The following is a 24429-nucleotide window of genomic DNA, read 5'->3' as shown; positions in this document are numbered from 1 at the left end:
TGGCTTCTGGTAAAGAATCCTGGGAACTGCAGCTTGCTGCTCACGGAGCTACAGTTCCCAGCACCCTTTAAGCTGCCAATGGAGATGCTCTCCTAACTCTCCTCTCTGCCTCCAGCTCTCCCACGCCTAACACTCGGCCTCACAGACGTAGAGCTGGGCGAACCAAGCAACTTCCTGTGCGCGGCATCTGACTTTTACCCTGGCAATGTCTCTGTGAAGTGGCTGCGAGGCAGTGAGACTCTGAAAGTTGACTCGCCCCCTGTCCAGGAAGGGCCCGGTGGTCTCTTCTATGCAGAGAGTGTCCTGGAGTTCACACCACAAATCTCTGACGCTGGCGTTACCTTCTCATGCCACATCCATCACCAAGCGAGAAAAGATCCAATCAGTCAAGATTTTGAGCTGAGGGTGGTAGGTAAGTGGGAGCCTTTCCTCTGCAACCTGGAGTCCTGAAATGCCCATGCTAAGCACAGTTCCCCCTTAGTGAGACCCAGTTCTGACTCGCACTCTCTACCCTGTTCTGCGTCTGCTTATTTTACTCCTCAAAGCTCTCTATCCCTTTGCTCTAAACAGTAGTGTCTGCTCCATGATAAAGAATCCTGCAAGAACTTATCTGCTGAGGTGGGTGAAGGCCCACCCAGTCGAATCTGCTTCCTTACTAGGGCCCCTCATGATTGCTAAGGTACCACCTTCTTGCAAATCAGCTGGAAATCACATTAAAATGGTGGCTTCACACACTACTTAACATGGTGCTATAATTAGCAAAAAGGCGTAATGTACCCCATTTTCAGAGATGGGGAGCCTGTGACCCTCCAGATGTGGATGGGCTCCTGCTCCCGTCAGACCTGGGCAGAGAAGCCAATGGTCAAAATGATGGGAGTTGTAGTCAAAGGACATTGGAGAGCCACACTTGCCCCGTCCTTGCCTCATAGGACCTGTAGTGAGGTCCGTCTGGCACCTCCATTGACCTCTTCCCCCCCCCCCCAGGCTGTGATGGACTAGAATGCCATTTTTACTCCCTTTAAATGGAGCACATAAGTCTGACTGAAAATACCTTTGAAGTTGAACGGAATCCGTTCTGGAAATGCATTTGACTTCCAAAACATTCGGAAAACAAAGCACAGCTTCTGATTTACTACTGGCTCTAGTCCTGTATTGTTCCTACAGTTAAGGGGCAGAGCATGTATGTAACAGCATACATACTCCAATTCCTTCTTCATTCTTCTCTTTGGATCAAAATGAAGAAGCGTCTCCACCCCCATCATTCTGCCCAGACACTGAGATCCAGCTCCGAGGGCCTTCTGGTGGTTCCCTCCCTGCAAGAAGTGAGGTTACAGGGAACCGGGCAGAGGGCCTTCTTGGTAGTGGCACCCGCCCTGTGGAATGCTCTCCCATCAGATGTCAAGGAAATAAACAACTATCTGACTTTCAGTAGACATCTGAAGGCAGCCCTGCTTAGGGAAGTTTTTAATGTTTGATGTTTTATCCTGTTTTTAATATTCTGTTGGGAGCTGCTCAGAGTGGCTGGGGAAACCCAGCCAGATGTTGTTGTTGTTATTGTTTAGTCGTTTAGTCGTGTCCGACTCTTCGTGACCCCATGGACCAGAGAACGCCAGGCACTCCTGTCCTCCACTGCCCCCCGCAGCTTGGTCAGACTCATGCTGGTAACCTCGAAAACACTGTCCAACCATCTCGTCCTCTGTCGTCCCCTTCTCCTTGTGCCCTCCATCTTTCCCAGCATCAGGGTCTTCTCCAGGGAGTCTTCTCTTCTCATGAGGTGGCCAAAGTACTGGAGCCTCAGCTTCACAATCTGTCCTTCCAGTGAGCACTCAGGGCTGATTTCCTTCAGAATGGAGAGGTTTGATCTTCTTGCAGTCCATGGGACTCTCAAGAGTCTCCTCCAGCACCATAATTCAAAAGCATCAATTCTTCGGCGATCAGCCTTCTTTATGGTCCAGCTCTCACTTCCATACATCACTACTGGGAAAACCATAGCTTTAACTATACGAACCTTTGTTGGCAAGGTGATGTCTCTACTTCTCAAGATGCTGTCTAGGCCTGTCATTGCCCTTCTCCCAAGAAGCAGGCGTCTTTTAATTTCGTGGCTGCTGTCACCATCTGCAGTGATCATGGAGCCCAAGAAAGTAAAATCTCTCACTGCCTCCATTTCTTCCCCTTCTATTTGCCAGGAGGTGATGGGACCAGTAGCCATGATCTTCGTTTTTTTGATGTTGAGCTTCAGACCATATTTTGCACTCTCCTCTTTCACCCTCAATAAAAGGTTCTTTAATTCCTCCTCACTTTCTGCCATCAAGGTTGTGTCATCTGCATATCTGAGGTTGTTGATATTTCTTCCGGCAATCTTAATTCCGGCTAGGGATTCATCCAGCCCAGCCTTTCGCATGATGAATTCTGCATATAAGTTAAATAAGCAGGGAGACAAAATGCAGCCTTGTCGTACTCCTTTCCCAATTTTGAACCAATCAGTTGTTCCATATCCAGTTCTAACTGTAGCTTCTTGTCCCACATAGAGATTTCTCAGGAGACAGATGAGGTGATCAGGCACTCCCATTTCTTTAAGAACTTGCCATAGTTTGCCATGGTCGACACAGTCAAAGGCTTTTGCATAGTCAATGAAGCAGAAGTAAATGTCTTTCTGGAACTCTCTAGCTTTCTCCATAATCCAGCGCATGTTTGCAATTTGGTCTCTGGTTCCTCTGCCTCTTCTAAATCCAGCTTGCACTTCTGGGAGTTCTCGGTCCACATACTACTTGAGCCTTCCTTGTAGAATTTTAAGCATAACCTTGCTAGCGTGAGAAATTAGTGCAATTGTGCGATAGTTGGAGCGCCAGCCAGATGGGTGGGGTATAAATAAATGATGATGATGATGGTGGTGATGATGATGTCCGGAGTGCAACTCTTAATTTGACTTGGGGGAAATGATGGCATGGGAGGGGAATATCAGACTTCTTAAGGCAAACTGCAGCTATTCAATAGTGACTTTTGTTGGTCTCAGGATATAGTTGGACTTGGACCGGTGTCCATCTAGCGCAGTATTGTATATGCTGCCTGGCAGCAGCTGTCTGGCTTTCAGGAGGCAGCTTTTCTCAGCCCTGCCTGGAGACACCAGAGATTGAACCTGAGACCTTCTGCATGCAAGGCAGATGCTCTGGTGCTGAGCTGCTCTTGTGTAATGCATTCACACAACTGTGGACTGTTCAGAGACTGTTAGGTGAGTTGCCTTTATAATCTGCAGTGTCTCCCTCTATTGGCCATCCATCACCAGACTTGCAGGACCTCAACATCTCTTTCCTCTCCTTGCAGCTCGCCCAGAACTTCATATGCTCACCAGGCCACCAGGGAAGTCGTTCTTGGTAGCTGAGTGCCTAGTGTGTGGGTTTTACCCACAAAATGTTAAAGTGCAGTGGCTGCAAAATGGGGAGCCGATACAAGGGAGAATATATGAGTCGGAACTTGTACAGAATCCTAACGGGACGTTCTCAACCGGAAGCGTCTTCTTCCCAAAGCAGGGCAATTTTGCAGCCAATTTTACCTGCCAGGTACAACATGAAGCACTGGAGGCACCACTGGAGGAGACGAACCCCTGGGAGCCAGAAGGTGAGGGTGTCAGGGAACTGCTCAGTGGGGAGAGGGAAAAAGCCGATGGATTACAGAGAGCCCCCAAAGATCGTGGGAAGCAGCTCCTCCTCAGAGGAGGAGAGTAACCACGCCTCCAGTAGAGAGGAGCTTCAGGGCTCGGAGGAGGCGAGGCGGTGCCAGGCGCGCCAAGAGGGGAGGCGCAACTGAGCATCAAGAAACTACTTTGCTGGGGAAGGTTTAAGGACCGCCCACTCACGGATTCTGCCAGCCATGGGAGAGTGGCGCTCTGGACAGTTTATTTTGGCATCAAAAGCAAGGCTTCACAGCCGAGCAAGGAGGCGTTTGCCTGCTTGCTCTCGAGCAACCGCTTGGAACCTTAACAGAGGGTGATGGAACTACCCACCCCTCACCCCCAGAATGTAGTACCAAATCACACTGGCCAAAACTTAAACCTGCATCTCCAACTGACTCTCCTCCAGCTCTAGGATACTTTGGATCACCGATGACTTGGCTATTGGGATCTGTGGGACATATTGTGGGACTTTGCATGGGAGTTGGAGCGACGTTGATGTACCAAAGACGCAGAGGTGAGTTGGGGCTGCTGAGAGTGGTGGCAGAAAGGGCAGCAGAGTCGATGGGGAGGCAAGGCTGCAGTGCTGGGGCACGGGACTGCAGTTTGGAGATTGCAGTTTGGAAGCAGCTGATTACTGCGTGTTCTCTCTCTCTCTCTCTCTCTCTCTCTTATCAGCCCTGTAAGCTCAAGCTGCGCTGAATGACGAAACCCTCCTGAAGAAGATGTTGAAAGTCAGGAGGGAAAAGCCAGATGAAGTCTTTGGTATCTAACAGTCCACGGAATGACATTTTGGCACAGGGTTGTTCTAGGCAATGCAATATTGTTCCATTTCATTATGTATTTCCTCAAAAATGTATTTCAAGTATGATAATTGCAGGAGGCTTCATTTTAAAGTCAAGGCGATTTAAATAATTTGAAATCAACCTTCCATTCTGAAATTATATACATATAGTAGAGCTCTGCACTCTTTGGGTATTCTAAGAAACCAAGAATACTGAGGTTTTTAAAATGGATACTATAATTTGTTAGTTTCAGGGCCGTGCCTCTGCCAACTCAGGGCCCCAAACGTGCCCAAAGAACACCTGATCCAGCCTGATCTTCATACTGATGAACAGTTGTGTTGTGACATACGAAAAAGTGCCTAGCTTGAGGGTTTGGTTAATGTTTAATTAAGGTTAATAAACCCTTCATGTCAGGAAGGAGGTTGTGGAACAAGAAGCTGCATCTCCTTGCCTCCCCGCTCTGACTGCAGCATCGAGAGCAAGAGGGTTCAATCCTGCCTGGTGCTGTTTTACCAACACATCCCCCAGTCTGCCTCTCCTCTTTCCCCATCATTTCCCTCCCTGTCCCAGTTTGTGTATAATATGATTTCATTTCTCCTTTAGTTTTTCACCTTATACACTGCATTATCTGTATGGCTATACTTTAGCTTGACGTCTACCAAGTTATGTTTCTTATTTGTTGTGTTCTAAATTCTTTATGGAAAACCAGATTTCAATAAAGTGTTTATTTAAAAAAAATAATCCCAAAACTGTGGTAATTCTGATGTAGGAGAAAATAATTGACAGCACCAGTGCCTGATGTTGGGCAAAAGATTCTTGCAATGCAGTGTGTTCTAGGGCTCCTTTCCAACTCGTCAGTTCCACAATTTTATGAAATCATCTGTCCTTGAAATAGCATTGAATTATGCCCAGGGGCTCAATGCTGCTTTGGGGAACTGCACACTGTCCCAATGCCCACATGCACCAAAATTTGTGGGTGCCTGGCCCCTTCATGGGGAATTTGTGGGTGCTCGGGCACCCAGGGCCCCAGGGAGTTGGCACCTATGGGCTTCCAAATAAGCTTTGGGCCGCTGCAAATCATTCTTAACAGAGAAGGAGATCTGTGACTGCCAGCTGCTTATGGCAAACTCTGCCTCTAGTTTGTGACCTGCTCTGCCTCTGCCCTGCCATTTTGTGACTGTTAGGCCTCAATAATCCTCAGGGCCAGAAGCAAGAAGTTTGGAGAACAAGGCGCTTGATGGGCCACCTAAAATCTAAGGTGACGTTATCCCTTCGGCAACCCCTTTTTAAAAGCAGGTGTATACACATTCTATCTTAAATTATTTAACAACATTCATATATACCACTCGGTGTTAAGAAAACCTCTAAGCGGCTCACAAAAATATCTAACAGAACATCATGAAGAACATTATTTTAAAATATTCAAAGGAGACTTTGGAATCTCCAGTATAAACTGCAGTGGAACCTTGGTTTTCAAACTTCTCTGTTGACAAACGTTTCGGAACTCGAATGCTGAAAGTAACTGCTTCAGTTTTTGAACACTTTTCAGAAGTCAAATATACCACATGGCTTCCGTTTTGAGTTTCCCTATTGTATTGATGCTTCCGTATTGAGTTTTCGGTTTTTGAATATTTTGGAACTCAAACGGTCTTTCGGAACGGATTGCGTTCGAAAACCGAGGTTTTTGTAAAAAGAAAAGAAACACACCTAACTTCTACACACCCGTCTGGGCTGGCTTGCTTAAAAGCAGAATGTTTGGATCTGACACCCGGGAGTCACAGTTCAACTGAACTTTTGTCTCTCAGGTGCACATTGCGCTCCCATCCTTTCTGGAGAAACGAAAGTAAGCAAGGCGGCCCCAAAATGCCCAGCTTCTCGTGTTTGCTGCTCTCCTTGCAGGGTGCATGTAAGTCGCATCCCCTCACCCGGAGGACCCTTGCCACTTGGGGGGGCTCCTGGGGGCTAGGGCAGTGGAGGAGGGGGGGGAGGGAGGGAGGGAGAGGCGGCTTCGCAAAGACCAGCAGGAGCCGGGAAGCGGACGGCCGGGCGGCCTAGTCCTAGAAGGACTAGGAGAGGTTTCCTGTCTGAAACCTGGAGAGCCTCTGCCAGTCAGTGTAGAGAGTACTGGCCTAGGTGGAGTGATGGTCTGATTCAGTATAAGGCAAAGCAGACCAGAGCAATACATTTGGTACCAGCTTGGCTCAGGAGTTGCCTGAAGGAGGCGTACAAGGCGCCATCCAACTGCCTAAGGGACTCCACTCCAGATTTGTCTAGGGTTTACTCCTTAGCCTCTGCTGAAGATGTCCCACAAGGGAGTGGAGGTTTAGGGTCAGAATTCCTCCCTTCTCCTAGATGGGCCACCTTCCCAGATTGACAAGCCCCATCTGCCCCTCATTTCCCTCTATAGCTGGAACTTGTCTTCACACGCACGGGAAATCTCTTAACTCACTGAGGGTTTGAGACACGTTAGCTGTCCTCACGTCATTTAGCCGGCCAGTCGAAGCCTTTCCCTGGATGTGGCCACTATCGCCTGCTGACAGCTTCTTGGCTCTTTTTATGTGAATTGCCCTGAGACCGCGGGGTATAGGGTGGTATAATGATGATGATGATGATGGTGGTGGTGATGATAATGATGATTATAATAGCCACAGATGAGAGCTGAGTGCAGACTGAGGACCAAAGTTGTACAAGCCACCCCAGAAAGAGCTTTACGTGTCCCACACCAGAAGTACTCCCCCTCTCCTTGCGCCCACAGTGGATGGTTACTTTTTTTGAGAAGTCAAAAGCGCATTCTGCATTCAGATTTAAAGTACCGGTAGTCCTCAAACTCCTCTAACCAGCCTGGTTTTGTTTTGTTTTTTAACCAAAGGGCTTCAGGAATCCCTTTTTTGCATAACTACAGTTTGCAGAAATCTTAAAAGTTAAAACTGGTTTATGATGGCTTTAGCCTTTGATGGAGGTCCAGTCTAATTACAGCCTAACTGTATCTCTTTGTCCTTTTCAGGGGCAGCCGTGATAATCCAAGTCCCTTCATCCCCAGTCCAGGCAGGGCCACGCTCTAATGCATACCTGCCTTGTTATTACACTTTTGACCCTCCCAGGACCATAAACGCTTCTGCCCTGATTGTGAGATGGTCGCTGAGAGGAAGAAGCGTTGTAAAGTTGCATGAGAGTATTTCAACCTATAGACTGAGGGGAGCAGTGCTTAATCGGGGCACAATACGACAGGGCAATGCCAGCGTCTTCATCACAGATGTAAGAGGCGATGATGTTGGGGTGTATACGTGTTGTGTTAGCCATTCTCCTGACGTTGCTGAAGGAAAGGTGACATTGAAATTAGAAGGTAAGGGATGCAAGGAGCTGGGCATATTTCGTATGAAAGTCCTTGATGTAAAATACAGTGGCACCTCGGGTTACAGTCGCCTCAGGTTACAGACTCCGCTAAGGCAGAAATAGTATCTTGGGTTAAGAACTTTGCTTCAGGATAAGAACAGAAATTGTGCAGAAGCAGCACGGCGGCAGCGGGAGGCCCCATTTGCTAAAGTGGTGCTTCAGGTTAAGATCAGTTTCAGGTTAAGAATGGTCCTCCAGAATGAATTAAGTTCTTAACCAGAGGTTCATGTTAACTCAGGGCCAAACAAACCTGACAGGGCCCAATTTAATGATGCTGCTGCTGATGATAATTTATACCCTGCCCATCTGGCTGGGTTTCCCCAGCCACTCTGGGCGGCTTCCAACATAATAATAATAATAATAATAATAATAATAATAATAATGCGATAAAACATCAAACATTAAAAACTTCCCTAAATATGGCTGCCTTCAGATGTCTTCTAAAAGTCAGATTGTTGTTTATTTATACATTTAAAGCACGCTTAACTCGTGTGGCTTCCGGTGAAGAATCCTGGGAACTGCAGCTTGCTGCTCACAGATCTACAGTTCCCAGCACCCTTTAAGCTGCCCAGGAGATGCTCTCCTAACTCTCCTCTCTCCCTCCAGCTCCCCCACGCCTAACACTCGGCCCCACAGAAGTGCCCGTGGGAAAACCAATCAATTTGACGTGTGCAGCATCCGACTTTTACCCTGGCCGTGTCTCTGTGAAGTGGCTGCGAGGCAGTGAGACTCTGAAGGTTGACTCGCCCCCTGCCAAGCTTGAGGCCAATTACCACTTCTATGCAGAGAGTGTCCTGAACTTCATACCACAAATCTCCGACGCTGGTGTTACCTTCTCGTGCCTCATCGAACACCAGGCAGCGAAAGACCCAATCAGTCAAGATATTGAGCTGAAGGTGGTAGGTAAGTGGGAGCCTTTCCTGTGCGACCCTGGAGTCCTGGCCCACCGCCCCCATGCCCATGCTAAGCACAGTTCCCCTCTTAGTGAGACCCAGTTCTGACTCGCACTCTCTACCCTGTTCTGCCTCTGCTTATTTTTCTCCTCAAAACTCTATAGCTTTTTGCTCAAACCAGGTTGTGTCTCCTCCATGATATAGAAACAGTCAAGAATTTCTTTGCTGAAGTGGATGAAGCCCCACCCAGTCGAGTTTGCCTCCACACTAGTGCCACACTAGTTCAGCATTGCCAAAGCACATCTAGGCCATACATTTAAAGCACATTTAACAGACACTTGGCCCCACAAAGGTGCAGCTGGCCAAACCAAGCACCATGATAAAAATAGACTTGAAATTGCATAGTTTTGCCCTTGGCAACATGTTTTTCCCCAGCAACAGGTTTTCCCCAGCAACAGGTTGCCTTAGCAACAGACTTCTTTTTTTTAATAATTTTTTTAATTAAGATTTTAAATGTTACAAAAAAAGAAAAAAGAAAAAAAAAACAATAAGAACATCAGAAAAAATATGACAAGCATCTTCACAGAGAAAAAACAAAAATGAAAAAAAAACAAAGAAGAAAAAAGATACAAACAATTAAAAAAGAACACATCAAACCTTTATATTACTTTCTTTCCTTTACTTATTTCCTTGACCTCCTCACACCTCCCTTTTTTGTATACTAGTTCAATTAAATATAACAGCAAATCCTTCCAGCTTTGTTTTTATCCTGATTCCTTATCTTAATATACTATAATTTTAGATTCTCTTCTTTCACCAATTCATTTTTACTTAATCCTTTATATCACTTCTGCTAAAACCACATAACTTTATTCCAACATCTTTCTAACATTCCCTAATTTTACAATGATTCTAAAGATAAACTTTAAATTTCTTCCATCCTTCATCTCTGTTTTTATCCTAATAATTTATCTTAATAAGCTGTAATTTTACATTCTCTTCTTTTACCAATCAACAATCCATTTTTACTTTATTTAATCTTGTTTCTCATTAAAACTAATATATTTGAACTTAATCTCTTAAGACATTTCCCCTAGGGTCATAAAAATTTCATTCCATGATTTTTCCATCTCTCATTTAAAAAAGTCTCCATATATACACTTTAAATTCCCAATCTTCTTCCACCGTCTCCTCTCCCTGGTCTTGGCCTCCACCGTCAGTTCCATCAACACCCAACAATCCATCAACCTGGGGATCTTATATCCGAGGCTCTTAACTCTTCTTCACGTCCCTTCTGCCGATCTTCTTGATAATCTTTGATACTAAAAGGCAGATCTCGGGAAAGCTCCAAGCCAGCGATACTTGTATTCCTTCTTAACAGATCAGCCAGATTTCCATAGTTAAGGCTAGGGCCCATAAAGTATTCCAAATCTTGTTTCACGATTCCTCCAAGTCCAAAGGTCCCAAAAGCTCCAAACTCCTCCTGGCCCAAATCCATGTCCCAAAAGTCAATTGATCCCTGCATAAGGGGATCTCTCCCACTTTCCTTTTCCAGACCAGGCCAGGCTCCCATCTTTAAAATCTGGCTTTTCTAGTTACCGTCATATAGGGCCTCAAATTATAATCCTCCATTTGCCTCTGTAAGGTTAAGCTTCCCCCTTGTAATTGCATTATATTCAACAACAGCAACTTTCTCCTTCTCCAATTCATCAATTTGTTCAATTAAAATAGATTCCTGTGCCAGATTTTTGTCAACTTCTGTACTGTTGCCCACTTTTATTCCCAAGATATCAATATTGGTAGCCATGACATCTATCTGTTTATGCAACTTTCCCAACAAATATATTGTCCTATTCAGTACAGAGACTACTTCTTCCTTAGCCGACATTCTTGCAATGTTCAAGGTCAGAACTAGTTTCCCACAGTCTTTATCGTAGCAGCTGCACTCTTGTAACAATGTCCCAAGGCTCCCTCTAGAGCAGTGTTTCCCAACCTTGTGCCTCCAGCTGTTTTTGAACTACAACTCCCATCATCCCTGACTAGCAAGACCAGTGGCAAGGGATGATGGGAATTGTAGTCCAAAAACAGCTGGAGGCACAAGGTTGGGAAACACTGCTCTAGAGGAAGCCAGACTTCATTTGTATCAATCCTTTCCAGCACAATTCCAAAAGTAAATTAGTAACAATTTTCAGTTACCTTTTCTTCTTTTTAAGCGCAGAAGCGGACAATGGAAACAATGCCCTTCTTTTAGGCTAGCTGTCAAATTTATCCTGTTCACCGTCGATGGGCTTTTTGCAAACCGCTCCCAGGTTCAGAGACGTGGTGCTTCAATTTTAAGTTTTCACCTTCTCCTGCAGGTTCTTCCCCCACTTCCAGGAGGGGTTAAATAATTTCAATCAGTGGAGTTTTAGTCCTTTACATAAGACTTTCCAAGACCTTAGTTAGCAACTACTTTGCTTCAGACTATTTACAGAAAGGGAAGGTGGACTTCCTTTTTGAGCCTTCCCCATTCGGTGCCAAATTAACTTATTTAAAGGTCCAATTTCCCGTTCTACTCACGGGTTGTTGTTTAAAGTCCAATTGTCCACAGGAAAAAAGTCAGCGCTCTCCGACAGCAGCAATGCGGCTTCACTCCGTGAAAGAAGCGGTCGATTCAAAGCACCGTGCCGCTCACCCCACGTCGCTCCGGATTCCCATTCACGGGTCTCCCCGCGAGTGGGGGGGGGGGCGCAAAAGGTGCCAGCCGAATCCCAGGTTCACAGGCTTCTTCCACCTGTGATTTCTGAGGTCTCCGCCTTCGCCGTGGCGGTCAGACCCAATTTCTCAGGAGCGGGTTCCTCCCGATCGGAGAAGCTCCGCCATTGCCAGAGGCGCTAACCTGGAAGTTGTATAAGTTGTCATGTTGATTCTTCAATAAATACTTTAAGCAGAACTGGAATGGGTGAGGTGTTTATTCCCACATGGGAATTCACCAACAGATGAGCTGAACTGAGAAAGAAGATTTAGGAAGAATTTTGGGGCGACTCTGCTGAATGAAAACGGAACCCCAAACGACTGGCATAGGGCACTGATGTGCCATACATTTAAAGCACATTTAACGGATATTGCTTCCTCTGAAGAGTCCTGGGAACTGTAGCTTGCTGCTCACAGAGCTACAGTTCCCAGCACCCTTTAACAAAGCCCAGTTAAGCTGCCAATGGAGATGCTCTCCTAACTCTCCTCTCTGCCTCCAGCTCTCCCACGCCTAACACTCGGCCATACAGACGTAGAGCTGGGCGAACCAAGCAACTTCCTGTGCGCGGCATCTGACTTTTACCCTGGCAATGTCTCTGTAAAGTGGCTGCGAGGCAGTGAGACTCTGAAAGTTGACTCGCCCCCTGTCCAGGAAGGGCCCAGTGGTCTCTTCTATGCAGAGAGTGTCCTGGAGTTCACACCACAAATCTCTGACGCTGGCGTTACCTTCTCATGCCACATCCATCACCAAGCGAGAAAAGATCCAGTCAGTCAAGATTTTGAGCTGAAGGTGCAAGGTAAGTGGGAGCCTTTCCTCTGCAACCTTGGGTCCTGCAATGCCCATGCTAAGCACAGTTCCCCCTTAGTGAGAGCCAGTTCTGACTCGCACTCTCTACCCTGTTCTGCCTCTGCTTATTTTCCTCCTCAAAACTCTGTATCCCTTCGCTATCTGCTGAGGTAGGTGAAGGCCCACCCAGTTGAATTTGCTTCCACGCTAGGGCCCTTCACGATTGCTAAGGCACCGCCTTCTTGCAAATCAGCTGGAAGTCGCATTAAAATGGCGGCTTCATACGCTGCTTAACATGGTGCTATAATTAGCAAAAAAGGCTTTATGTTCCCCATTTTGGGAGATGGGAAGCCTGTGACCCTCCAGATGTGGATGGGCTCCAGCTCCTGTCAGACCTAGCCAGGAAAGCCAATGGTCAGAATGATGGGAGTTGTAGTCAAAGGACACTGGAGAGCCACACTTTCCCCGTCCTTGCCTCACAGGACCTGTAGTGAGGTCCGTCTGGCGCCTCCATTGTCCTCTCCCCCCCCCCCCCCCCAGGCTGTGATGGACTAGAATGGCATTTTTCACACACACCTGCCCTTTAAAGGGAACATAGGTCTGACTAAAATATGCAATTAAAGGGCTGCATTTCAGTAATCATAAAAAAGCACAAAAGATGAGAGGATGGCAATTCCAGACTAAGCACTTGGCATGGAAGCAACACAGCATTCTGCCTCCAAAGACCACCAGTCGGAAGCCTCTAGTGGTCACAAACAGGGCACAATAAATTCCTTCTTCACCCCATTCTTCTCTTGAGGTCAAGCCACATGTCAGGCCATTATTGGATATCTTGGAGCTTGTTTCCCTTAAGTCAAAACTGCTGTGGAGTGCAACCCTTAATTCGACTGTGGGGAAATGATGGCACGGGAGGGGAGAATTAACCTTTTCCCCGAGTGCTTTCTGAAGGCAAACTGTAGCTCTGCAATAGTTACTCTTGTTGGTCTCAGGATATTGTTGGACTCAGACCCTTTGTCCATCTAGCGCAGTATTTTCCTGGCAGCAGCTGCATGCAAGGCAGATGCTCTGGTGCTGAGCTGCTCTTGTGTAATGGATTTCATACAACTCTGGCCTTTAGAGACTGTTAGGTGGGTTGCCTTTATAATCTGCAGTGTCTCCCTCTATTGGCCATCACCAGACTTGCAGGACCTCAAATCACTTTCTTCTCTTTGCAGCTCGCCCAGAACTTCATATGCTCACCAGGCCATCAGGGAAGACGTTCTTGGTAGCGGAGTGCCTAGCGTGTGGGTTTTACCCACAAAATGTTACTGTGCAGTGGCTGCAAAATGGGGAGCCGATCCAAGGGAAAATATACGAGTCGGAACTTGTACAGAATCCTAATGGGACGTTCTCAACCGGAAGCGTCTTCTTCCCAAAGCAGGGCCATTTTGCAGCCAATTTTACCTGCCAGGTAGAACATGAAGCACTGGAGGCACCACTGGAGGAGACGATCCCCTGGGAGCCAGAAGGTGAGGGTGATAGAATTACCCACCTCTCATCCCCAGAATGTAGTACCAAGTAACATCGGCCAAACTTAAGACTGCATCTCCCATTGACTCTCCTCCAGCTCTAGGATACCTTGGATCACCGATGGCTTGGCTTCTAGGATCTGCGGGGCATGTTGTGGGAATTGGCACGGGAGTTGGAGCGACGTTGATGTACCAAAGACGCAGGGGTGAGTTGGGGCTGCTGGGAAGAAAGGGCAGCTGTGGCAGAAAGGGCAGCAGAGTCCGTGGGGAGGCAAGACTGCAGTGCTGGGGCATGGGACTGCAGATTGCAGTTTGGAAGCAGCTGATTATTGCGTTCTCTCTCTCTCTCTCTCTCTCCCTCTCTCTCTCTCTTATCAGCCCTGTAAGCTCAAGCTGCGCTGAATGACGAAACCCTCCTGAACAAGATGTCGAAAGTCAGGAGGGAAAAGCCAGATGAAGTCTTTGGTATATAACAGTCCACGGAATAACATTTTGGCACAGGGTTGTTCTAGGCAATGCAATATTGTTCCATTTCATTATGTATTTCCTAGAAAATCTAGTTCAAGTATGATAATTGCAGGAGGCTTCATTTTAAAGTCAAGGCGATTTAAATAATTTAAAATCAAACTTCCATTCTGAAATTATATACATATAGTAGAGCTCTGCACTCTTTGGGAATACAAAGAAACCAAGGAATATTGAGGTTTTTAAAATGGATATTATAATTTGTTAGTTTCAGGGCTGTGCCTCTGCCAACTCAGGGCCCCAAACAAGCCCAAAGAACACCTGATCCAGCTTGATCTTAATACTGATGACCAGTGAGTGCCCAGCTTGAGGGTTCGGTTAATCTTTAATTAAGGTTAATAAACCCTTCATGTCAGGAGGCAGGTTGGGGAACAAGAAGCTGCATCTCCTTGCCTCCTCGCTCTGACTGCAGCATCAAGAGAAAGAGGGTTCAATCCTGCCTGGTACTGCTTCACCAACACATCCCCCAGTCTGCCTCTCCTCTTTCCCCATCATTTCCCTCCCTGTCCCAGTTTGTGTATAATATGATTTCTTTTCTCCTTTAGCTTTTCACCTTATACGCTGCATTATTTGTATGGCTATACTTTAGCTTGACGTCTACCAAGTTATGTTTCTTGTTTGTTGTGTTCTAAATTCTTTATGGAAAAACAGATTTCAATAAAGTTTTTATTTAAAAAAAAAAAATCCCAAAACTGTAGTAATTCAAATGTAAGAGAAAATAATTGACAGCACCAGTGCCTGACTTGGGCAAAAGATTCCTGCAAAGCAGGAGGTTCTACTAGACAGCCCTCGGGGTCCTTTCCAACTCGTCAGTTCCACAATTTTATGAAATCATCTGTCCTTGAAACAGCATTGAATTATGCCCAGGGGCTCAATGCTGCTTTCGGGAACTGCGCACTGTCCCAATGCCCACATGCACTGAAATTTGTGGGTGCCTGGCCCCTTCATGGGGAATTTGCGGGTGCTCAGGCACCCAGGGCCCCAGGGAGTTGGCACCTAGGGGCTCCCAAATAAGCTTTGGGCCGCTGCAAATCATTCTTAACAGAGAAGGAGATCTGTGACTGCCAGCTGCTTATGGCAAACTCTGCCTCTAGTTTGTGACCTGTTCTGCCTCTGCCCTGCCATTTTGTGACTGTTAGGCCTCAATAATCCTCAAGGCCGGAAGAATTTTTTGAGAAGAAGCCACTCAATTGGCCATCTAAAAACTAAGTCGACTGTTCCTCCCTCGGCAACCATTTTAAAAAAGCAGTTGTATACCCATTATGTTTTAAATTATTTAACAACATTCATATATACCACTTGGTTTTAAGAAAACCTCTAAACAGCTCACAAAATATTGAATGAAACACAGGCATCATTGTTAAAAACAGTTATGCAAAGGAGACTTTGAAATCTCCAGTACAAAATAAAAAGAAACGAAACATGCGTAACTTCTACACGCCTGGCTGGGCTTGCTGCCATAAAAGCAGAAATGTTTTGCTCTGGTGCCAGGAAGCCGCAGCTCAACTGAAATTTTATCTCTCAGCACATTGCACTCACATCCTTTCTGCAGAAATGAAAGTAAGAACGGCGGCCCCAAAATGTCCAGCTTCTCGTGTTTGCTGCTCTTCTTGCAGGGTGCATGTAAGTCGCATCCCCTCACCTGGAGGACCCTTGCCAGTTGGGGGGGGGGCTCCTGGGGGCTAGGGCAATGGAGGAGGAGGGAGGGAGGGAGGGAGGGAGGGAGAGGCGCAAGACTCCCCTCTTGGCCTTACTGTTGAGGTCCAAAGCAGACCAGAAAAATACGTTTGGTACCAGTCTGGCTCAGGAGTTGCCTGAAGGAGGCGTACAAGGCGCCACCCAACTGCCTAAGGGACTCCACTTCAGATTTGTGTAGGGTTTACTCCTTAGCCTCTGCTGAAGATGTCCCACAAGGAAGTTTTTTCCCTTCTCCTAGATGGGCCACCTTCCCAGATTGACGAGCCCCATCTGCCCCTCATTTCCCTCTATAGCTGGAACTTGTCTTCACATGCAGGGGAAATCTCTTAACTCACCGAGGGTTTGAGACCCATCAGCTACCCTCACCTCATTTAGCCGTCCAGTTGAAGCCTTTCCCTGGATGTGGCCACTATCGCCTGCTGACAGCTTCTTGGCTCTTTTTATGTGAATTGCCCGGAGACCTCTGGGTATAGGGCAGTATAATAATAATAATAATAATAATAATAATAATAATAATAGGAGCCACAGGTGAGAGCTGAGTGCAGACTGAGGACCAAAGTTGGACAAGCCAGCCCAGAAACAGCATGCCGTGTCCCACACCAGAAGTGTTTCCCCTACCCTAGCGCCCCATACACCACAGTAGGTAGTTGCTTTTTTGGAGAAGTCAAAGGCGCATCCTGCATTCAGATTTAAACTAGTCCTCAAACTCCTCTAACCAGCCTGATTTTTTACCAAAGGGCTTTGGGAATCCCTTTTTTGCATAACTACAGTCTGCAGGAATCTTAAAAGTTAAAACTGGCTTGTGATGGCTTTAGCCTGCGATGGAGCTACAGTCTAATTACAGTCTAACAGTATTTCTTTGTCCTTTTCAGGGGCAGCCGTGATAATCCAAGTCCCTTCATCCCCCGTCCAGGCAGGGCCACGCTCTAATGCATTCCTGCCTTGCCACTTCTCCTTAGACCCTCAGAGGCCCATAAACGTTGATTTCTTGATTGTGAGATGGTCGCTGAGAGGAAAAAACGTTGCAAAGTTCGATACCAACATAACAGCGTTTAGACCAAGGGGAGCAGTGCTTGATGCGACGCGGCTGCCAGAGGGCAACGCCACCCTCTACCTCTCGGACGTAAGGGAGGAGGATGCTGGGGACTATACGTGTTTTGTTCTCCATACTCCTGACAGTGCTGAAGGAAAGGTGGCATTGAAAATGGAAGGTAAGGGAGGCAAGGCGGCGGGTGAACCATTTTTAAAGCACTAAACATATTTCACATTAAAGTGCTTGATGTAAAATACCATTTTAAAGTGCATCCTTTGAAGCGCTTCACGTTAACCTCAGGCTAAACAGACCTGACAGGGCCCTAGTTTTATTCATGTATCTGCCTCATTGTGATGTTAAGCAGCTGGGCTGTGTCTATTTCTACAAGAGAATAAAATGTGCGGTTGCTCAACCCTTGCCTTGGCTCCCTATGGTCCGTTGCTTGAAGCACTTTTCTCCCAGCCCAGCTCTGATAACCAGATTTGAACCATGCTGGAGAGAAAACTACATAAGGCAATGGAATAGAGAGGTGTAGCGAGGAACACCTCTATGTTCACTTTTCTGTAAGACAGACCCCACACACTGCACCAGAACAGGGCAGCTAAACTAGGATGCTAAAGCTAAGACCTGCCACTTCCACATCTGTCATTGGAATAAACCTACCTGTGGAAATCATCTCTCCTTTCTCTGGGTACCACAACCAACTTCACCATGACACATGATGACCAGCAAGAGATCCTTTTCAGTGGTGGCTCCCTGCCTTTGTCATGCTCCAGGGCAGCCTGCCTAGCTCCCACATCAAAATATTTTAGGCTCCATGCAATACTACCTTGCCTTCTCTGGCTTTAGAAATGGTTATTTGCTGAATGCTTACAGCATGGTCCTAAAAGTCCAACTGAGTTAACTGAAGCTTACTCCCAGGTAAGTGGGTATCGGAATTGCAATTCGTACAGTTCCGTTTCTTGAACTGCTGCAACTGTGGTTTAATGGTTTTTATTTTGTATGGTGTAAATATTGTATTTTTATCTTTTATGTGAATTAGATTTCTGGTCCAAAATGGCTGCTGATGATGGGGGACAGAAATATTTAAATAAATAAATACCTATAATTTGGGTCTCAGTTTTGGGGAGCATAGCCATGGTGCTCCCTCAGAAAGAATTTGCCTATATGAAGCACATAACACTGGTTCTCTCTCAGCTGTGTTGGCTGCCATTATACTTCCCAGCATTTTTCAAGATGCATATCTTGATATCCTAAATTGGTTAGGGCCGTGTATTACAGGGAAAACCAGCTCGCATTCAAGCCTACCCCTCTGGAGATGAGGTTTTGGGGAGAGGTGCAGTTTCATGTTCCATCATTAAGAGATGTTCATTGCAAGGAAACAGAGCAGGGCCTCCTTTGTGGTGGTGCTACAGAACTGAGATGTGACCTCTCAAGAGAGACTTGACAAAAGCACGATTTGACAAATCATCACCATTTATTTATTTATACCCCACCCATCTAGGTGGGTTTCCCCAGCCACTCTGGGCAGCTCCCAACAGAATATTAAAGGTAAAGGTAAAGGTACCCCTGCCCGTACGGGCCAGTCTTGACAGACTCTGGGGTTGTGCGCCCATCTCTCTTAAGAGGCCAGGGGCCAGCGCTGTCCGGAGACACTTCCGGGTCACGTGGCCAGCGTGACATCGCTGCTCTGGCGAGCCAGAGCCGCACACGGAAACGCCGTTTACCTTCCCGCTGGTAAGCGGTCCCTATTTATCTACTTGCACCCGGAGGTGCTTTCGAACTGCTAGGTTGGCAGGCGCTGGGACCGAGCAGCGGAAGCGCACCCCGCCGCAGGGATTCGAACCGCCGACCTTTCAATAGGCAAGTCCTAGGCGCTGAGGCTTTAACCCACAGCGCCAAAACACAATAAACCATCATACGTTAAAAACTTCCCTAAGCAGGGTTGCCTTAAGGTGTCTTCTAAAAGTCAGATAGTTGTTTGTTTCCTTGACATCTGATAGGAGGGTATTCCACAGGACAGATGCCACTACTGAGAAGGCCCTCTGCCTGGTTCCCTGTAACCCCAGGGAGGAAACCAGAAGGCCCTCAGCGCTGGACATCAGAGTCTGGGCTGAACGATGGGGGTGGAGATGCTCCTTCAGGTATACTGGGCCAAGGCCGTTTAGGGCTTTAAAGGGCAGCACCAACACTTTGAATTGTGCTCAGAAATGTACTGGAGCCAATGTAGGTTTTTCAGGACTGGTGTTATACGGTCTCGGTAGCCACTCCCAGTAACAGGTCTGGCTGCTGCATTCTGGATTAGCTGTAGTTTCCATGTCACCTTCAAGGTAGCCCCACGTAGAGCGCATTGCAGTAGTCCAAACGGGACAGTTTCCCAGACCTTGAGGGATGGCATAGTGGAGATACAGGACTGCTGCTCTTACTGCATTTGGGGGCAAGGCAGGCAGGACTTGGGGCTAAGAGGATAGTGAGTAACGTAAAGGCCACCTAATGAGTTCATGGGCAAGGTGAGATTAGATCTGGAGATTCCTAGTGCGTGCTTTCAACCATGACTTCTGTGCCAGCTTCCTTGTACTGAGAGTTTCCTTTTACTGTGGAAGGGAAGAGGGAAGTCACATCCATGCCATACATTCAAAGCACGCTTAACTTGTGTGGCTTCCGGTGAAGAATCCTGGGAACTGCAGCTTGCTGCTCACAGAGCTACAGTTCCCAGCACCCTTTAAGCTGCCCAAGGAGATGCTCTCCTAACTCTCCTCTCTCCCTCCAGCTCCCCCACGCCTAACACTCGGCCCCACAGAAGTGCCCCTGGGAAAACCAATCAATTTGACGTGTGCAGCATCCGACTTTTACCCTGGCCGTGTCTCTGTGAAGTGGCTGCGAGGCAGTGAGACTCTGAAGGTTGACTCGCCCCCTGCCAAGCTTGAGGCCAATTACCTCTTCAATGCAGAGAGTGTCCTGAACTTCATACCACAAATCTCCGACGCTGTTGTTACCTTCTCGTGCCTCATCCAACACCAAGCAGCAAAAGACCCAATCCGTCAAGATTTTGAGCTGAGGGTGGTAGGTAAGTGGGAGCCTTTCCTGTGCAACCTCAAGTCCTGAAATGCCCATGCTAAGCACAGTTCCCCCTTAGTGAGACCCAGTTCTGACTCGCACTCTCTACCCTGTTCTGCCTCTGCTTATTTTCCTCCTCAAAACTCTGTATCCCTTTGCCTGTAGTGAGGTCCGTCTGGCACATCCATTGACCTCTTTTCCCCCCAGGCTGTGATGGACTAGAATGGCATTTTTCACACACACCTGCCCTTTAAAGGGAACATAGGTCTGACTAAAATATGCAATTAAAGGGCTGCATGTCAGTAATCATAAAAAAGCACAAAAGATGAGAGGATGGCAATTCCAGACTAAGCATTTGGCATGGTAGCAACACAGCATTCTGCCTCCAAAAATCACCAGTCAGAAGCCTCTAGTGGTCACAAACAGAGCACAATGAATTCCTTCACCCCATTCTTCTCTTGAGGTCAAGCCACATGTCAGGCCATTACTGGATATCTTGGTGCCTTTTCCCCTTAAGTTAAAACTGCTGTGGAGTGCTACTCTTAATTCGACTGTGGGGAAATGATGGCACGGGAGAGGAGAATTAACCTTTTCCCTGAGTGCCTTCTCAAGGCAAACTGTAGCTCTGCAATAGTGACTTTTGTTGGTCTCAGGATATTGTTGGACTCAGACCCTTTGTCCATCTAGCGCAGTATTGTCCATCCTGCCTGGCAGCAGCTGTCTGGCTTTCAGGAGGCAGCTTTTCCCAGCGCTGCCTGGAGACACCAGAGATTGAACCTGGGACCTTCTGCATGTAGATGCTCTGGTGCTGAGCTGCTCTTGTGTAATGCATTCACACAACTGTGGACTGTTTAGAAGCTGTTAGGTGGGTTGCCTTTATACAGTGGTACCTTGGTTTTTGAACTTAATCCATTTCAGGATTCCTTCGACTCCCAAAACCATTTTAAAACCAAGGTGCAGTTTCTGATTGGCTGCAGGAGCTTCCTGCACTCAATCGGAAGCCGTGGAAGCCGCGTCAGGCATTCGGCTTCCAAAAAGGGTTCGCAAACCGGAACACTCACTTCCGAGTTTGTGGTATTCAGGAGCTGATATGTTTGACAAATAAGCCATTCGGGAATCAAGGTACCACTGTACAGTGGTACCTCAGGTTACATAAGCTTCAGGTTACATAGGCTTCAGGTTATAGACTCTGCTAACCCAGAAATAGTACCCCAGGTTAAGAACTTTGCTTCAGGATGAGAACAGAAATTGTGCTCCTGCGGCGCGGCGGCAGCAGGAGGCCCCATTATCTAAAGTGGCGATTCAGGTTAAGAACAGTTTCAGGTTAAGAACGGACATCCAGAACGAATTAAGTACTTAATCTGAGGTACCACTGTACTCTGCAATGTCTTCCTCTAGTGACCGTCACCAGACTTGCAGGACCTCAACATCTCTTTCCTCTCCTTACAGCTCGCCCACAACTTCATATGCTCACCAGGTCACCAGGGAAGACGTTCTTGGTAGCTGAGTGCCTAGTGTGTGGGTTTTACCCACAATACGTTGAAGTGCAGTGGCTGCAAAATGGGGAGCCGATCCAAGGGGAAATATACGAGTCGAAACTTGTACAGAATTCTAACGGGACGTTCTCAACCGGAAGCATCCTCTTCCCAAAGCAGGGCCATTCTGCAGCCAGTTATACCTGCCAGGTACATCATGAAGCACTGGAGGCACCACTGGAGGAGACGCTCCTCTGGGAGCCAGAAGGTGAGGGTGATGGAATTACCCACCCCTCACCCCCAGAATGTGTTACCAAATCACCTCGGCCAAAACTGAAACCTGCATCTCCAACTGACCCTCCGCCAGCTCCAGGATCAACAATGACTTGGCTGCTAGGACCTCTTGGACTCGCTTTGGGACTTGTCCTAGGAGGTGTAGCGACGTTGATGTACCAAAGACGCAGAGGTGAGTTGGGGCTGCTGGGAGTGGTGGCAGAAAGGGCAGCAGAGTCCGTGGGGAGGCAAGGCTGCAGTGCTGGGGCACAGGACGGCAGATTGCAATTTGGAGGCACCTGATTATTGCATTCTCTCTCTCTCTCTCTCTCTCTCTCTCTCTCTCTCTCTCTCTCTCTCTCTTAGCAGCCAAGAATGAGCAAGCTGAGCCAAATGACGAAACCCTCCTGAAGAAGATGGGAGAAGATGCCGAAAGCCATGGAGGAAAAGCCAGGTGAAGTTTTTGGTATCTAAGAGTCCACAGAATGACATTTTGGCACAGGGTTGTTCCAGGCAAGGCAATATTGCTCCATTTCATTATGTATTTCCTAGAAAATGCATTTCTAGTATGATATTTGCAGGAGGCTTCATTTTAAAGTCAAGGCGATTTAAATCATTTAAAATCAACCTTCCATTCTGAAATTATAGATATATAGTAGAGCTCTGCACTCTTCAGGAATTCAAAGAAACCAAGAATATTGAGGTTTTTAAAATGGATATTATAATTTGTTAGTTTCAGGGCCGTGCCTCTGCCAACTCAGGGCCCCAAACAAGCCCAAGGAACACCTGATCCAGCCTGATCTTCATACTGATGACCAGTTGTGTTGTGACATAAGAAAGAGTGCCTACCTTGAGGGTTCGGCTACTGTTTAATTAGGGTTAATAAACCCTTCATGTCAGGAGGGAGGTTGCGGAACAAGAAGCTGCATCTCCTTGCCTCCCCGCTCTGACTGCAGCATCAAGAGCAAGAGGGTTCAATCCCGCCTGGTGCTGTTTTACCAACACATCCCCCAGTCTGCCTCTCCTCTTTCCCCATCATTTCCCTTCCAGTCCCAGTTTGTGTATAATATGATTTCTTTTCTCCTTTAGCTTTTCACCTTATACACTGCATTATCTGTATGGCTATACTTTAGCTTCATCTGTACCAAGTTATGTTTCTTGTTTTTAAGTGTTTTGAATTCTGTATGGAAAAACAAATTTCTTTTTTATTATTATTCATGTATGCTACAACAGCGGCAAGAGTCTTGATGACACAAGGATATAAGAATGAGGAAACCCTGACAAAGGAACAGTGGCAAGAGAAATTGATGAACTATGCAGAAATGGCTAAACTGACATACGAACTGCAAGATAAGAACAACTGTGACTTCAAAGAAGAATGTGAACATTTTACAAAGTATTTAAAAAGACATCAAAATGAATTGGACGCCTTGGCAGCTTTTGAATAAACATACACAAATTTAGTGATTGATAACTAAGGATGGAGAACCCCACTTGCCTCCTGCAACCCTTGAGCCATAGACTGGGGTCATCTATAACTACAATGCTACATCTGAATTACTACAGATTTGGGTTTTTTTAAAAAAATAAAAACACTTTATTGAAATTTGTTTTTCCTTTTTAAAAAAAAAATTATTAACAATTTCAGCATAACAATATAACAAAACATCATATTCGTTACACTGGGGAACAATTTTTTTTCATTTTCTGTGGCATGAGATTTTTCAACTGTTCTTATATGTTCTTTCAATGCTGATTTCAAATCTGAAATCGATTTTTGTGTACATGCTATAGTTATTTTGCAATTTCCAACTTTTGCCGATATGTCATATTTACACTGGGGATAACTGGACACATTTTTGTCTACTCGAAGAAGCCATGGTCCGATATGAAAAATACAAATATTTAGGTTACAAAACTGTAAAAATAAAGAAAAATTAAGTTTGCAAAACATTTATTACCATGTGGTTAGGGTAGATCAATGTGTCAGTGTCCACTTATCTCCAATGTAAATATGACATACAGTGGTACCTCGGGTTAAGTACTTAATTCGTTCTGGATGTCCATTCTTAACCTGAAATTGTTCTTAACCTGAAGCACCACTTTAGCTAATGGGGCCTCCTGCTGCCACTGTGCCGCTAGAGCACGATTTCTGTTCTCATCCTGAAGCAAAGTTCTTAACTCGAGGTAATATTTCTGGGTTAGCGGAGTCTGTAACCTGAAGCGTATGTAACCTGAAGCATATGTAACCTGAGGTACCACTGTATCGGCAAAAGTCGGAAACTGCAAGATAACTATAGCATGTACACAAAATAGATTTCAGATTTGAAATCAGCATTGAAAGAACATATACCGGTAAGTACAGTTGAAAAATCTCATGCAAAAGAAAATGGGGGAAAAATTGTTCCCCAGTATACTGTGTATCCCAAGGGAATACATTTTTTTGCATACCTCCAACAGTACATGTCATTTTCAAAGCTATACATGTCATGTTCAATGCTATATAAGTCAGTTACATTTATACTCATATTGTACTACTTTGGCTATGTGTTTAATAAAATATTGAATTCTTGCATTGTGAAAAACAAATATTATGGTGAAA

General features: G+C 46.3%; 1 gene segment (V, D, J or C); it reads left to right on the top strand.

Annotated features, from left to right (window-relative positions):
* Nucleotides 1-5941: 5941 nt before the first annotated feature.
* On the top strand, nucleotides 5942-23708 carry LOC307201916 (H-2 class II histocompatibility antigen, E-D beta chain-like). The segment is given in 7 exons: nucleotides 5942-6358; nucleotides 7457-7795; nucleotides 8452-8748; nucleotides 13473-13766; nucleotides 21922-22020; nucleotides 22194-22281; nucleotides 23061-23708.
* The last annotated feature ends 721 nt before the right edge of the window (nucleotides 23709-24429 follow it).

The sequence above is a fragment of the Podarcis cretensis genome (assembly GCF_951804945.1).
Source record: "Podarcis cretensis genome assembly, chromosome: 13".
Classification (NCBI taxonomy): Eukaryota; Metazoa; Chordata; class Lepidosauria; order Squamata; family Lacertidae; genus Podarcis; species Podarcis cretensis.
Note: the sequence above shows the minus strand (reverse complement) of the source record. Positions and strands in the feature narration are given on the sequence as shown.